The 14,356-nt window shown below is 39.4% G+C and overlaps 1 long non-coding RNA gene across 3 annotated transcripts; it reads left to right on the top strand.

Annotated features, from left to right (window-relative positions):
* The first annotated feature begins 4,827 nt into the window (after nucleotides 1-4,827).
* On the top strand, nucleotides 4,828-11,869 carry LOC129636073 (uncharacterized). Of its 3 annotated transcripts, none has more exons than XR_008706616.1 (3): nucleotides 4,828-4,981; nucleotides 6,907-7,093; nucleotides 11,543-11,869. It is a non-coding gene; the product is annotated as an uncharacterized LOC129636073 (long non-coding RNA). The 3 variants fall into 3 exon arrangements; XR_008706617.1 differs by having other exon boundaries at nucleotides 4,828-4,985; XR_008706618.1 differs by lacking the exon at nucleotides 6,907-7,093 and having other exon boundaries at nucleotides 4,828-4,985.
* The last annotated feature ends 2,487 nt before the right edge of the window (nucleotides 11,870-14,356 follow it).

The raw sequence follows: 14,356 nt of genomic DNA, 5'->3' as shown, positions 1-14,356 counted from the left end.
TGTCATAGACAACAGTGAACCATGCTGCTAGGGTTGAAATATTCCTAGGACTCACCATCTATTATGCTCTGCTTTCTCACTGCGCTGTGAATGGAATACAGGTGGGCCCAGCATTTTCCCAACTCAGAAACTTACAAGATAATATAATGGCACTGGGGAGGGGTTATTTGCATTACAAAAGAATTCTATGCCTTCCTAGAGGTTCCACTTTAGATTTTCTTTAAATTAAGAGCACCTCTTCAACATTTGGAAGTTGATAAGCCTAATTAGTTTGGGGCTTTCAGGAAAACACTCCCAAAGCAGAAACACCTTATTCAGACATGATGGTATCCTAAGTTTCCTGGTCAAAAGTCTGTACACCAAACACTGGTGAGATAATATTCCAAAACCAGAATTTTTATTTCTGATTTTCTCCTAATCTAGATTTCATCTCAGTAAATTACAACAAGTGTAGCTCTGAGTCTGTTGCACACACCTGGTCTGGACAGACTCACCCTTGTTCTCAGTGTCCTCACTTAGCCACAGGGCCCTGTTGCTCCCCACAGTGCCTGACACTGAAAACATAAAACTGTAATGTAGAATGCTCTATGCTCTAGAGATTACCATTGACTGATGCAGAAACGTTTACAGCGCATACCCCATAACACACAACCACATAGATACCCAGAAGAACAGAGATTCATTTTTCCAAAGTCCCTCTCCAAAAGCCACAGACCCTTTCCTGACTGCCCTCCCCAACACACAGCCCAGGTTTCTGTCTCTGGTCTCCACCCTCCTGGAGTCTGTCCCCACATCCTTCACCCAAATCAGGCAGAGAATTCTGCCCTGTTCAGTCCGGCTTCTACCTCCCTGCTATCATCCATCACTGTGCTCAGCTAAGAAAGAGCTCTCCAACCACCAGAGTCCCTCTCCCACCCCTTCTGCCTTTTTTGTTTTGTTTTGTTTTAAATGTAAGAAGTGGACATTTTGGACATTAAGTGGACATCAATTAAGCCACTCCACCTTCACGAAGAAGTCTACTTCCTTTAAGAGTTGCATGCTGTAAAGTACTAAATAGGATAAGCTCAAGTTTGGAACATGATGCCGGGTCATTTAAAGTACTCTGAACAAGGGATAATTATAATATATCCATGAAGGTCAGAGATCATTGCAGAAGAATTAATTTTCATATAATTCTGCCTTGTTTATGCCACTCGTCTTACACAAAATCAGAGGGACTAGGAGCTTCAATTCCCTTCTTACAATGAAACAGAGTTGGCTCCCTGATCACAGGGTTTCCTTCAATAAAGAGTTGTGATTCTACCTAGATGTTATATTAAGAAGGGTTTGAGAACTACTTGAGGAATGTGAGAGGTCAGAGTTTAGGGGTCAGTTTGGGATGAAGAACATGCCCCTTTCCTCCTGGATCCTATGTCTGTCCCTGGGGTATGTCTTGAATTCCTCTTTTGTCTCTGCCATCATTGCCTGAGTCTTGAATGCTGTCAATAAGAGCAATTTCCTAGCTTTTCTTCCTGCCTTTCATCCTCTCTAAGCCTCTTGTGTGCCATTACCACAGAAATCTTCCTAAAACATTGCTTCTGTCCTATAAATTCTCCTGTTGAAAAAGCTACACTGCTCAGTATTGTCCTGCATTGGTTATAAGAGATATGACCATATAATTTATTGGCCAAACCGGGACATAGTTGGGAGTAGAAAAAGGCACTTTCAATATTTATGTCAAGACCATAGGCACTAATGAAGATTGCCCAGGTAACAAGGGTATATAGTCACCTTAGACATAAGCCCCCTTCCTTGTATTTGAGACTGTGTGCACATAATCATATCCCAACCCCACTTAAAATCAATCTAATTTTATTGTAAAGGTCAGAACACTATTGCTACTACTAAAATTGATAACAGCAATAGCAGTCATAAAACCAGGAACCACTCATGGATCTTTCAGAGTGAGCACTATGTCTCACTTACATCCATCTTTCACTCTCCACAAAATTCCTATGAGATAAGCACATTATTATTGCCATTTTAGATAAGAGTAAACTGATGCAGAGAGATTTAAATACATTGGCCAAGATCACTCAGCTAGTAAGTAGCAGGGCTAAAAGTGAAACCCAGGTTTATCTGACTCCAGCCTTACACTGCTTTGGCCAATGCCATCTCCTTACATTTTGAAAGTACTTTGTAAAGCACATGGAGAATATTTAGCACTATGATCAGTGGAATGTTCTCACTGCCTGAATGTTGTTTCAGCTCTATTGCTTAATGGCACGTGTGATTGCCATTATTAACATTACTGTGCTCCTTCCCAAACCTGCATCTTTCCTTATGCTGTTATCTCTAAATCTATTGCCCTCCTATGTTCTCCACATCAACCCACAGTCGATCCATCTGGCAAAGCCCGGCTTAATTTCACACCCTCTGTGAAACCATAGCTGGCTACTCAATTGACATTAATCCCTCCCACCTGTATCCTCCCAGCTTAATTATCCTCAGTACAACAGAAATTGGCACTAGATTAGAATTTTCCTCTTTGGTTCTCTAATTGCTTTCTGTTTGTATTTTTCTTTACCCCACCTGTACACAAACCCATCAAAGATAAGGAATTTCTTAGAATTTTATTTGATTTGAAATTTGGGCATATTAATGTGGTTACAGTGTTATTTTCTAAGGTGAACAAACTCACAAGACATTAAATAGCTCATCCACAATTCTATATCTAAAATGACAACCCTAAAAGGATTGTTAAAAAATATTATTTTCTGCTCAAAAAAATATTAGTACCATTATTGATTTTTAGTAGCAATAAGATTTTTCTTTTAAATGAACAAAAACGTACTGAACCAATTGGATGAAATTGGATAAAATAAAATTGGATTTTTTAAATAATGATTTGTTTATTGATCATTTATTTTTGGCTGTACTGGGTCTTCACTGATATGCGGGCTTTTCTCTTGAAAAGTTGTGGTGAGGAGGGGCTATTCTCTAGTTGAAGTGAGGGAGCTTTTCCTTGTGGTGGATTCTCTTGTCATGCAGCATGGGCTCTAGGGCACACAGACTTCAGTAGTTGCAGATCCTGGGCTCTACAGCACGGGCTCAATAGTTGCGGTACACAGGCTTACCTGTTCCATGGCATGTGGATGGCAGGTGGATTCTTTACCCCTGACCACCAGGGAAAACCCATATTTTTTAATAAATATTTCAAACTGACTTGAGTTTTCTCATCCTGTAGCAGGAAAAAGTAACCTTGAACATATTTCATACTCCTGCAATGAGAAAACATTATCCTACTGACTGCTGCTGTTGCTGCTGCTAAGTCGCTTCAGTCATGTCTGACTCTGTGCGACCCCATGGACTGCAGCCTACCAGGCTCCTCCATGCATAGGATTTTCCAGGCAAGAGTATTGGAGTGGGTTGCCATTTCCTTCTCCAATCCTACTGACTGCTGCTGCTGCTGCTGCTAAGTTGCTTCAGTCATGTCCGACTCTGTGCGAATCCATATACAGCAGCCCACCAGGCTCCCCCGACCCTGGGATTCTCCAGGCAAGAACACTGGAGTGGGTTGCCATTTCCTTCTCCAATGCATAAAAGTGAAAAGTGAAAGTGAAGTCGTTCAGTCATGTCCGACTCTTAGCGACCCCATGGACTGTGGCCCACCAGGGTCCTCCGTCCATGGGATTTTCCAGGCAAGAGTACTGGACTGGGGTGCCATTGCCTTCTCCGATCCTACTGACTAGACCACAGCAATATGTCATCTCAAGTTCATTAGAAACTTATTTTGGGAGACCAAAGAGGGAGGGAAGAACTGACTCATTGGAAAAGACCCTGACTCTGGGAAAGAGTGAAGGCAGGGGGAGAAGGGGATGATAGAGGATGAGATGATTAGATGGCATCACTGACTTGATGGACATGAGTTTGAGCAAGCTCTGGAAGTTTTTGCTCTGGCTTTGTTCTTTTTGCAAATAAATGTGTATGACTTTTCCTGGTGCTACTGGGGTCATCCACCCGCCTATGGTTGATGATTCTATGTGGGGAAATAACAAGCACTACTTGGATGGTCAGCAACCTGTTGCCATGTCTGTTCCCAGAGCCAGGGCAGCATATGAGCCTTTGCTTCCTGGGAGTGATCATTTCAGGCCTGGTAGAGTGGCTGCTGGACACACTACCTTCCAAAGATCCTCAGAACGTTATGAGGAGAAAAGAAGGGACAAAAAGGACAGAGGCATTCCAGAATACCACAGGTGCAGGATATTATGGCTACTAATTTGCATAAAATTATATTGGTAAGAAATCCCATGGTCCATTCACAAAACACTTTTCTGGGTTCCTCTTCAGGGCAATTAAATGGAAAATTATAAATGTAGCTGAAGTATTCTTCATTATTCTGTTTTTTGTACCAACATCATTGGGACATTTCTTACGCCTAAGTTCTTATGCCTTTCACTATTCTTTCTCTGGCTATCATTTCTTATAATATAAAAAAATAACAAACATTTAAAATTGCTAAAATGTATCAGGATCTACATTGAAAACTTTTCATAGTTTATCCCTTTGATGCCTACAACTAAAACTCAAAATTTTTATTGCTTTTATATTTTTCATACTGACTTCAGACAGTCAAGGAAACGAGGCTTAATATGGTGGAGGGATTTGCCCAGAGACAAAGAGCTACGTAAGTGGCAGAATTGAGATCAAAAGCCAGGCAGTTTCACCTGAGTCCTGAGCTTCTGTAGCCATATACCACATGTGCCCAATTCACTCATGCAGCTGTTAAGAAGGAAAGTGATTTTAGAAACTACTTTACTCTGAGATTACAGATAATTGATCCTCTTCCCGAAGTTATTTGCATTATGAAAATAAGTTCAGAAAGAAAATACTATATAAACAGTATCTAATAGATGGTGTGCTGCAGTTCATGGGGTTGCCAAGAGTCGGACACAACTGAGCGACTGAACTGAACTGAAGTGAATTCAATATGATTCTCATAGTAGGTAAAACTTATCCTATGTGTAAGACCAGTCTTTTTAATCTGTTTGTGAAATATTCTAGAACAATTTTAACCTCTATTGATTCAGGGTAAGGCATTCTTCTGATCTACCCAGAAGCTCAGAAGACTGTGATAGATTTTTTTTAGCTCTTTTTTTTCAATCCCCCAATTCAAATCCTAATCTGGTATATATGTGCCTCTGCTCCACATACCCATCAGCAAATCCTATAACTCATAAAAAATTATAATTCAAGACTAATGTTTTTCTTCATGTATCTATTCCTATCCAATCCTACATTCCTTCCTTGTCATACATGCATAATCCATAGCCTATAACTGAGTCTTTCACTTGATTGACTCTATATACTAGTCTAGTTAGTTTGTCTATGTTTTATTTTCTATCAAAACTGTAAGTTCTGCAGTGAATTAAAATAGATTGAGGTCATTATTTCTGTTTATTTCCAACACAAATTAAATATAAAGGAGATTCCTAAATGAGATAATATATGAAAACTGCCTAGGAGTGGCTAGTACATTTACCCCTCCCTCCTTTTTCTTTAAAGAGCACTGTAAGTGGAAATGTAACTTTTTGATAGACAAATCCTAATGTACATGTTTACTACAGTTAAGAACTACATTTGCTTTACAATCCTATTTATAAACAGGAACCAAACAGATGGCTGAGTGTCTGGGCTCGAGCATCTCTCTCTTTCCCTGAAATAAGAGGCCCTTTCATTTAAGAAGAGAAGCTCCTGGGAGTCTAGTTTCATGAGTAGGCTAGTCAAAGTGTGCAAACTCAAGAAGTTTCTGGAATGTAGACTAAGATAATCAACTGTCCTCACTTAGGCCGCCATCACCTTTGAGATCAAGGGAGCCTGTATAAATATAATTTACTACTGTAGGTCTGCTCAGAAGGCACCTGGCAGGACAACCTAATTAAGTATTTACCCCAGAGACCAGGCTAGTTCTTTCTGGCTCATTTTGCTTTCTCAACTAAAATTAATTTATGTAAATAAATAGAAATGTGTGTGTGTGTGTGTACACACAAGTTTATATAAACATTTAGAACCTTTATTTGGACAGTGTTTGACTTAATAACTGAATAAACTATTTGTTTTATTGATGAATATCAGTTTATCTTGAACATATATTCTTGTTTCTATACCGGTTTGCTCATGACTGGTCTGGGACAGAAGAATTGCAGGAGCCTCTAGCAAGTAGACCTTCAACATCTGGATGACTTTACTTTCCTCACTTTATGGCTTTCCTCACTTATAGACACAAATCTAACACTCAGCAGTTCTATTGACACATGAGCAGGTAAAGGAGAGAAGAGTGCATGGTTGGAGTCTTATAGTGCAAAGGCTCAGTTTTAAAATGGGAATAGATTAAAAAAAAGATAACTTATTTTCAAATTAAAATTCTTTCTAGAGTAAGAACTGTTTGATGATACAAACAATTATGTCAATATTTAAAATGATTTAAAGAAATAATATATATACAATATAATGGGCTTCCCTTGTAGCTCAGCTGGTAAAGAATCCACCTGCAATGCAGGAGACACCGGTTTGATTCCTGAGTAGGGAAGATCCCCTTGAGAAGGGATAGGCTACCCACTCCAGTATTCTTGGGCTTCCCTGGTGGTTCAGACAGTAAAGAATCCACCCAAAATGCTGGAGATGTGGGTTCGATCTCTGGGTTGGGAATAAAGAAGCCCTAGAGGAGGCCATGGCAACCCACTCCAAGTATTTCTGCATGGAGAATCCCCATAGACCAAAGAGCCTGGCGGGTTACAGTCCATGGGGTCACAAAGAGTCGGACACAACTAAGCACAGCACAGCACACAATGTAATATCTTTTTTGCTAATTCCTGAAGTATTTTCAATCACTATTGATTTGTACTTTTTTTAAAAATTTTATTTCAGGATTTGTGTGTGCATGCAAAGTCACTTCAGTCATATCCAACTCTTTGTGACCCCATGGACCCACCAGGCTCATCTGTCCATGGGAATCTCCAGCAAGAATACTCGAGTGGGTTGCCATTTCCTCCTCCAGGGGATCTTCCCCACCCAGGGATGAAACCCACCTCTCTTATGTCCTCTGCATTGACAGGTGGGTCCTTTACCACTAGCACCACCTGGGAATTACAGGATGAAGTGAAGTGAAGTGAAAGTCGCTCAGTTTTGTCTGACTCTTTGTGACCCCATGGATTACACAGACCACGGAATTCTCCAGGCCAGAATACTAGAGTGGGTAGCCTTTCCCTTCTCCCAGGGATCATCCCACCCCAGGGATTGAACCCAGTTCTCCTGCATTACAGGTGGATTCTTTACCAGCTGAGCCACAAGGGAAGCCCTAGAATACTGGAGTGGGTAGCCTCTCCATTTTCCAGAGGATCTTCCCCACCCAAGAATCAACCCAGGGTCTCCTGCATTGCAGGAGATTCTTTACCAACTGACCTAGGATAGGCTTACCTATATCTTCCTAAATACCACTAATTGTTTTTATTTATGATTCTTCAGTGGCTATAGGACTTTGAAAGTGAAGAGGAACTAAAAAGCCTCTTGATGAAAGTGAAAGAGGAGAGTGGAAAAGTTGGCTTAAAGCTCAACATTCAGAAAATGAAGATCATGGCATCTGGTCCCATCACTTCATGGCAAATAGATGGGGAAACAGTGGAAACAGTGTCAGACTTTATTTTTTGGGGCTCCAAAATCACTGTAGATCGTGACTGCAGCCATGAAATTAACAGATGCTTACTCTTGGAAGGAAAGTTATGACCAACCTATATAGCACATTAAAAAGTAGAGACATTACTTTGCCAACAAAGGTCCATCTAGTCAAGGCTATGATTCTTCCAATGGTCATTAATGGATGTGAGAGTTGGACTGTGAAGAAAGCTGAGCACTGAAGAATTGATGGTTTTGAACTGTGGTGTTGGAGAATACTCTTGAGAATCCCTTGGACTGCAAGGAGGTCCAACCAGTCCATCCTAAAGGAGATCAGTCCTGGGTGTTCATTGGAAGGACTAATGCTGAAGCTGAAACTCCAATACTTTGGCCACCTCATGCGAAGAGTTGGAAAAGACCCTGATGCTGGGAGGGATTGGGGGCAGGAGGAGAAGGGGACGACGGAGGATGAGATGACTGGATGGCATCACCAACTCGATGGACATGAGTTTGAGTGACCTCTGGGATTTGGTGATGGACAGGGAGGCCTGGCGTGCTGGGATTCATGGGGTTGCAAAGAGTCGAACATGACTGAGCGACTGAACTGAACTGAACTGAACTGATAGGACTTTGAAAGTAAGATAGCATCGCTAGAAATAAGTATTGAGACAAGTGACAATATATAGTGAGTTTATAACTCTTACAGATGATATTGTACTAGCAAATCACAAGAGAAAACAGAGTAACTATTTAAAATATATTTCATGGAGATGGTATTTCTTCCTGATGTCATATGCTTTTGTTTCTTTTAATAAGAGATTGGAAATAGAAATGATCATTATTTTTATGCCTATGTCACTTGGGTATCAAGGTCATATTTCATCGTATCTATTTTTAATTCCTCTTCAAATGAATACTTCAGTTCAGTTCAGTTCAGTTCAGTTCAGTCACTCAGTCATGTCCAACTCTTTGTGACCCCATGAATCACAGCACGCCAGGCCTCCCTGTCCAATACCAACTCCCGGAGTTCACTCAGACTCACATCCATTGAGTCAGTGATGCCATCCAGCCATCTCATCCTCTGTTGTCCCCTTCTCCTCCTGCCCCCAAACCCTCCCAGCATCAGAGTCTTTTCCAATGAGTCAACTCTTCGCATGAGGTGGCCAAAGTATTGGAGTTTCAGCTTTAGCATCAGTCCTTTCAATGAACACCCAGGACTGATCTCCTTTAGGATGAACTAGTTGGACCTCCTTGCAGTCCAAGGGACTCTCAAGAGTCTTCTCCAACACCACAGTTCAAAAGCATCAATTCTTTGGTGCTCAGCTTTCTTCACAGTCCAACTCTCACATCCATTCATGACCACTGGAAGAATCATAGCCTTGACTAAATGGACCTTTGTTGGCAAAGTATTATCTCTGCTTTTTAATATGCTATCTAGGTTGGTTATAACATTCCTTCCAAGGAGTAAGAGTCTTTTAATTTCATGGCTGCAGTCTCCATCTGCAGTGATTTTGGAGCCCAGAAAAATAAAGTCTGGCACTGTTTCCACTGTTTCCCCATCTATTTGCCATGAAGTGATGGGACCAGATGCCATGATCTTCGTTTTCTGAATGTTGAGCTTTAAGCCAACTTTTTCACTCTCCACCTTCACTTTCATCAAGAGGCTCTTTAGTTCCTCTTCACTTTCTGCCATAAGGGTGGTGTCATCTGCATATCTGAGGTTATTGATATTTCTCCCGGCAATCTTGATTCCAGCTTGTGCTTCTTCCAGCCCAGTGTTTCTCATGATGTACTCTGCATATAAGTTAAATAAGCAGGGTGGCAATATACAGCCTTGACGTACTCCTTTTCCTGTTTGGAACCAGTCTGTTGTTCCATGTCCATATCTAACTGTTGCTTCCTGACCTGCATATCGGTTTGGCTAAATCAATTTGTTCACATATTCACTCACATCTTCCTTGTTCCATAATACCTATTCTCAAACATGATTGTATTGCCCATATGATTTTCCCACCTTAAAAATCCTTCCATTCTCATATCACACTCTAGAATTTACTTTAACAGTATCATCTTCTCCAAAATTTCAGCTATAAATCCACTTCACAAATCCCTAAAACATTTATGCCACCACCTCCAAACCAACAATTCATCAGCACTGTTTTCCAATCCATAGTCTGTCACTTTTCATTGTTTAAGACCCATATTGTGTTTTCTATTCCCCCATTCCCCAGCTTAGACTCCAGGGTCAGTCACTTACTCATTCCCTTTCATAACAACCCCATCTCCTTTGCCTTCCCCTTTCCTATTGGTGAAACTTATTTCCTCAACTGTTCCACTAAAGCCATGGAATACGGGTTGGGAAAAATGAAAAAAACATGATAATGCTATTGGTTTCACTCTAAGTTGATAACCATCCAACTGTTGTGGGATCTCATAATATCCTTTCAGCATTTCTCCATTTTCCTGGTTCTTCCAATCCACAAAATTCCTGTAGAATATTGTCACTACATTTTATTTCTCCTCAAACCTTAATACTCTCTCCTATTTCTCTCTTTAATTTTAATGATAAGACAGAGAAATTATAAGAGAATAACATCCTCATTCCCATCAGCAAAGTCACCAAAAATACCTCTACTCATATTTCAGTGCTTTCCTTGAGGTACCAGTGAGTGACCTTTTCCTGCTCACCTTGAAGGCCAATGAATCCCTTGCACAATGGATCCCACCCTCTCTAAAATATGCAAAGGACCTTGTTCCTTCAATTTTACTTCTCTGATTGTGTGCCATCAATCATTCTCTCTACTGTATTATTCTCACCATTCTAAATACTGGTCATAATAATTCTCATTTTCACAACTTCTTTAGTCTCATACATGTATCTGTTCTTGCAGGAAAATTCATGGGAAAAAGTTATTTAAACTCATTCTTTCCATTTCTCAATTCCAATTCTATGTTAAAGTCATTCCAATGAAACTTCCTTCCAGTCCAAAGGCACTGTTCTTGTCAAGTCACCAGAAACTTTCCTGTTGCTGAATCCCTTCTCAGTTCTAATATCCCTTTACTCTATAGCAGCATCTGGCATGCTTAATTACTTCCACTCCTTAAAGCACTATTCACTTGACTTCTAGGACATGTCACCCTCCTGGTTTTCTACTTACCTCACTGGCTGCTTTCTCAGTCACCTTGGCTGTTTTGTCATCCTTAACCTGAATTAGACATTCTTGTTCTCTCAACAATCACTTTGTGTCTTGGATCACCCAGCAATCCATGATGTGGAGCATCATCTCTTCAGTAACACTTTCACATTTATGTCTGCCCTTAACTGTAGAATTGTTTGACTAATAACATCAAATTCAACATAGTTGAATATAGAACTCTTGAGACCTATTTCACCATCTCATATCCTTATCCAAATATAGTTATTCTCTATCTTCATAAATGGTCCTGCACTTCAGTTAGTTCCAAGCCTAGATATTATTCTTTATTTGCCTGTTTACCTCACATTGCTGCTCCAAAATACATTATATAATTATTTATTTTCTTCGTTTTGTCCATAAGCTCCATTAGGTCAGGAGTTTTTACTACTTCATTTGCCACTGCATCCCATGCATAGATATGCTTCTGTCACCCAGTGGTAAAATTGATTTTCACAATAAATAAAGATACCCTTTTGTTTTTGAACACTTTTGTAAGTTTTAGTTTAACATCATTCTGGTTGGTGCAAAAGTAATTGCAGTTTTTCCATTGTTGAAATTTTCCATATGATATTGAAATACATTCTTAAATAAATGTGATTCTGTTATACATCATCTTAATGTAAATTTCTCACTTTATGTGTTTTTTTTTTTGGCTAATGGCTTATTACTTACTGTTTATTTTATATTTATTTTAGACTACGGAAATGATGTTAGACAAAAAGCAAATTTGAGTGATTTTCTTATGCAACTTCAAAATGAGTCATAAAGAATCAGAGACAACTGGCAACATCAACAACGCATTTGGCCCAGGAACTGCTAACAAATGTACAGTGCAGTGGTAGGTGCGTCAGGAAGTTTTGCAAAGGAGATAAGAGCCTCGAAGATGAAGGGCATTGTGACTGGCCATCAGAAGTTGACAATGACCAACTGAGAGCAATCATCGAAGTTGAACCTCTTACAACTACCTGAGAAGTTGCCCCCCAAAATATGTAATGTTAAATAAAATGATATTTTATTTTATCATTATCAGATTATCAGAGTGAAAACTCATACCCCTTAAACAATTGGTGTAAAAGTAATTATTTAAGATCATGAATTTTAAAGCACTATAACTAGGCTCAAACACATCTTTATTAATCAAAATAGGAGCAATTGCAATCAATACATTTTTGCCAATGAGAAATAAGCTTGTTTATTCCTGTAGTGTAAAAATTCACGTTGTTTGGTTGCGGGTGTCTACCTGCAGTGTGGGCATGTTCAATCCCTGGGTTGAGAAGATCCTCTGGAGAAGGGGGTGACAGGCCCCTCCAGTATTGCTTGGAGAAATCTATGGACAGAGTCAGACATGACTTAGCAACTAACACTTTTTAGTTCCTCACAGTGTATGCAGAACTTTAAAACTAAAGCAGGACAGTGCTTCTAAAGCATTATGGGTTTCTTCCAATTATTGCTGATCCCAGAGTTAGAAATACTCTAATATTCTCTGAAATAGCTTTCCATTTACTTGGTTCTAGGGCAAAGCTTATGGACCTGGAAGTTATAAAAGGCATCAGCCACTAAAATTGGCAATACTAAAAAAAAAAAAATTCTGATAAGAAAAGAAGATTAAGCAAAGTGCAACACTGTGTGTGTGTGCTCAGTCATGTCCGACTCTTTGTGACCCCAAGGACTGTGGCCCATTAGGCTCCTCTGACCATGGAACTTTCCAGGCAAGAATCCTAGAGTGGGTTGCCATTTAAAGTGCAACATGAAAAAACTGTATCTGCATATCACATTAGAACTTCCAGGATGTTGAATTTTTATTTCTTTTTATTTTATGAATTTAACATTTGTGATTATAGAAAATAACAGCTGGAAGTTGTTTGAAAGAAAAAAAAGTCTCTTCTGAATGGCTAATATTTCAGAGTCTCCTTGGTATACTGAGCACTTCTTTCCAATCCCCAGGCCAGTGGAGCAGGGACAAGGGGAGGTGCAATTACCCATGATGAAGATCAAGAAGGGGAGTATGGTGAGGAGAGGGAGATCTACTCATGTGATGAAGGAGTTACAATTGTCTACATCAATGTATATGTGTCAGGCAACAAATTTCTCTGGATATTATGAAGGAAGACAGAGACATAACTGGGCAAAAATTAATTAAATAGATGCCAGTATGGATTAACTACATGAGCAGAAGAAAACAAATCATGTGCAAATACTACTTCTTCTAACACACAAATGTTTGAGTTTGCTGTTGCTATAAATTTTCTCTGAGCAGTCATAAAACCCTCCTCTTTCTATCCCTCATTTAATTCATTAGGGTTTTTCTAATGACATTTTTCACAGAGGTCACATATGGAGCTATGAATAATACTAAACTTTCCCCTTTAGCAACAGAGGCAACCATCACAGAAGCTTATCGGTACCCCCTGTAGCTTTGGCAGTGAGATGCCAATGGGCTTATACCACCTAGATCCAGACTTCAAAACTTGCATTTTGCTTTAGCAGAGTACTCGGTGTGTCTCTCATAACATTTCCAATTCCACAGCTCTCTCTATTACCTTTTAAATGTCTCTTGAATCTATCTTTCCTTTTCTGAATTTCTTTCATTTAAAAAAATTCCTAAACTAATTGAATGATCCCTAAGTTTTTATTACACTTTCCACATGGCCACAAGAGTCATTTTTCTAAAATGCAATTGACCCAGCTAATCTCTACTTAAAGGCTTCTATGAACCCCTATCATCTACAGAGCAAAATCTGCTTCTAGCAGACCTATACATCATTTGATGGCTTGTTCAGTCTATCTACAGAGCTCTGTTTCCTACCACTTCCAAACACTTGTGCTCTAGCTATATTAACATAGTTTCTTGGCCTTGGCACATTCTCTCTTGTGGCATAGTGTGTACCATTCCTTCTGCAGCACCTCCTCTGTGAAGCTTTCTCTGGAGCTCCAAACAGATTTGCAAGCAGGGTCCTATGCATAGCACTTACCACATTGATGAGTGATTTTGCTTTGAGTTGCATGGCCCTGCCACTAAACTGCCAAATCTTAAAGGCAATGAAATATCTAAGTCATCTCTGCTATCTCAGCACTTAGAATAGGAAGATGGGGAAGATTTGAGAGAGATAAAAAAGAGTGATTTTTTTCTGTGCCCACTATACTTGATTCTTTTATATTTTAATCTCCACAATAACATAATAGTTATTATTATTTTTGGCTTACAAAATAGAGAAACTGAGTCCAGAAAAGAGTAAGTAGTTTTCCACATAAATCATGAACAAAGCAAATGCCTAAACTTAAGTAAGTTTGTCTCATAAAACAGCTTTCATTTTTTCATGGTACCACATTTTTCCCAAAAAGCATTCACTAAATAAATAAACCAGTAAATAAGTAAATTTTCAGGCTAAGTTCAGTTTCTTTATAGCTCTTGTCTTACGTTTGGAAACTTTACTCTTGGGAAAAAGTGATACAAAGCAAAATCTAAACATGGGTAGTTCTCTCTGAAATTTGTGTAACAATAATTTTTG

The sequence above is a fragment of the Bubalus kerabau genome, chromosome 21, assembly GCF_029407905.1.
Source record: "Bubalus kerabau isolate K-KA32 ecotype Philippines breed swamp buffalo chromosome 21, PCC_UOA_SB_1v2, whole genome shotgun sequence".
In the NCBI taxonomy this organism is placed as follows: Eukaryota; Metazoa; Chordata; class Mammalia; order Artiodactyla; family Bovidae; genus Bubalus; species Bubalus kerabau.
The sequence above is the reverse complement of the archived record's forward strand: the minus strand, read 5'-3'. Positions and strand labels throughout refer to the sequence as shown.